We start from the raw sequence: 2846 nt of genomic DNA, 5'->3' as shown, positions 1-2846 counted from the left end.
GCTATCACAGAAAAGTAAAGTTAGTAGAATAAATAGATATAATTTGTACATATTTTTGAGCTATATATGTGTAGAAGTTTCTACCTGTCAGAAGAAACATGTTCAGGAGTAGCCTTCCAACAGAAATGGTGTATGTGAGCAGTTTTGTAGGTAGGCATGTATGCATTCAACTTGCTTAGTTTCAGGATGAAGCTTGATTATTTGATGTGAAACCAATTGAGTACACTGGTGCTCCAAAATATTTCCTCCTGTGCCATGCCCTTATTCTCTTTGGAGAAGTCTTGCAACTGATCTTTGAAAGCAAGAAGATCTTAAAACAACTAAAAGACAACAAATAAAAGCAACTCCTGAGATCCCTGAATCTCAAATCATTATCCAGAAGCTCATTTTGACAGAAGAGCTAACACAACTGTAAGGTTTTGACAGAAGCAGAGTCTCTTGTCAATTTGAAATCTTTGATAACATCTGGGTAAGGAAAGAGCACAAAAGAAAGGGATTTTTTTTTTCCTAAATGCCTACCACTGAACCATGGCACCTTCCCAGAAAAAAAAAAACAAACCAAAACAAAACAAAAAAACCCAACAGAAAACTGTTCACAGAGAAACAGAAACAAAATCTAACAGGAATTTGGGGAATTTCCCAAACTGTTTAGTCGTTTACTTTAAGAGCAGAGTTACTCCAACTTTGCAAATATGCATTTTACAGAGGATTGCAGGCAATTTTTGTTTCTTTTACATCCAGTTCATTGATTAAATATATAAACAGGATGTCTTTAAGAGCAGAAGGTTTTAAAACAGGATTTGATACTAAGCAAGAGATCTGCTAGTTCCCTTTTAGCTATTTGAGTTTCATCTTTGCTTATCAGAGCTGTTTTAGGGTACAGTAATTTCCAAGTGCACTATTGGGTTGCGAGGTAAATAATCTCTAGAGATGAATATTTTTTCTTTCTTTTTTACTGTAAATGACAATAGTACATAGGCTAGAAATTTCCCTTGTCAATTCTGGTCATCCCATTTGTTTGCTAAGTTCCAGTATGGACTCAGGACCTACTCTGTCAGTGCACTGAGAGGTTATGCACTTCTGCTCATTACTTTCTAGGGGTAGGTGATCCACTGGCTGTGTTTAAGGGCTTGACTAATGGCCAAGAGCCATCAGATTTTAAAGAGACTTTTTGATCATACAGGTGAGGCAATTAATGACAAGTTATGTGTTGTTTATAGAAGAACAGAAGTCCCTTTTTCCAGGTGCATGAAATGCAGAGGGAGCCTGCCCTGGCTGGAGCCTTTGTGCTGCTGGTAGTTCCACGCTTCTCCTGTCTGCAGTTTCAGATAACTCAGGGAGCCTTGAACAGGCAGTGAAGCCAGCCCACGCAGAGCAGCTTGCTGCAGGGACAGGATCTAGTTGTGGATACAGTTCAAGCAAAAGAGTATAAATGGGGATATGGGTGACTAAGATCTGTAATATAAAGTTACATGACTACTCAGGCTTTTTATGATCAAAAACGTGATCAAAACATTTTCCCAATAAATTATTAATTATCAGCTTTTTATATAAATTTGATATAAAAAAAAATTCAAAACATTCTACTTAATTCTACTTAATTCATACGAAAACCAATTCCTACAGTTTTCACTAATTGGTTTTCCATCATCATTTTTTTCCATTTATTTTCTTTACATTTCCAAATACGAATTCAGGAAACAACATACAATTGCAGCTAATGACTTTGAATTCAAGTTATACCTTTTATAATTGTTGGGAAAAAATGAAATTATTTTACTTTTAAAGTACCAGCTATATACATTCAAAATAAAAAAAAAAACAGATTATATGTTTTCAATTTCACTTTTATCATAACATGTGACATCAGATGAATATGGAGAGATTTTTAGCTGTCATTTTCTTGGTTTGCTCTCACAGACTTGAAGAATACACTATTACAAATGGTAACACAAGGGTATTAAACTGTTGCATGTTTTTTAATACAAATCCCATTACACAGTCTGCTACTTTTTAAATGCCTAAACAGTAGTATTTCAAGAACACATATTAAAAGTAATAGTGAATGAGAAAGCAATAATCTATCCCAAGTCAATAGGCAGAGTCTCTACTTTTTTTGCTTAGAAACATTCCAATTTCCATAATAATGATAATGACTTCTTTTTTTTTTTTAACATTCCAATTTCCATAATAATGATAATGACAACTTCTTTTTTTTTTTCATTATGTTTTGCATTTTCAAATTCTGTTTAATGAACAAATGCTTTTCATTTAGGTCTATCACGCTTTGCAAGGCTCATTGCTGTTGGTCATTTATCAGGTTAAATGTATCTCTTTCCAGCACCATCTGTCCATTTTACCCACTAAGAATATTAAGTTCTTCAAGGCAGAGGATTTGTTGCACTGAGTAGCTAATTCAGGGAAATGCTCCAGTACTTCCCTGGTCTTCCCATGCATTGATACACTTGAACAAAACTCCTCTGCTATTACTCTTGCTTTATCATGCAGTAATGACGACTGTGGGAACTTCAGGCTGTATCATGTGGCCTGAAACGGTCGGTTCTGTGTTTCATGGATTAAGGCTTCCTAATAATTCAGTGTTGCTTTCTAAAGCCACTTACCTTTTTATCAGCCTTTCCAAAGCCACTTACCTTTTTATCAGCCATATGCCCTGTCCTGTGACAAGCTGGTCCCCTGTACACTTTGATTTTAGTTTTTCTTACTGTCCCTTCATAATACATAGTAATAATTCAGTGTGATTTTGTTTTCACTTTACTGAAGTATTTTCTTAACTACAACAGAATGATGTCAGTGTTATGCACATGTATAGTGCATATTTCCTCAGT

Source organism: Antrostomus carolinensis, unplaced genomic scaffold, assembly GCF_000700745.2.
Source record: "Antrostomus carolinensis isolate BGI_N321 unplaced genomic scaffold, ASM70074v2 scaffold11016, whole genome shotgun sequence".
Taxonomy (NCBI): domain Eukaryota; kingdom Metazoa; phylum Chordata; class Aves; order Caprimulgiformes; family Caprimulgidae; genus Antrostomus; species Antrostomus carolinensis.
The sequence above is the reverse complement of the archived record's forward strand: the minus strand, read 5'-3'. Positions refer to the sequence as shown.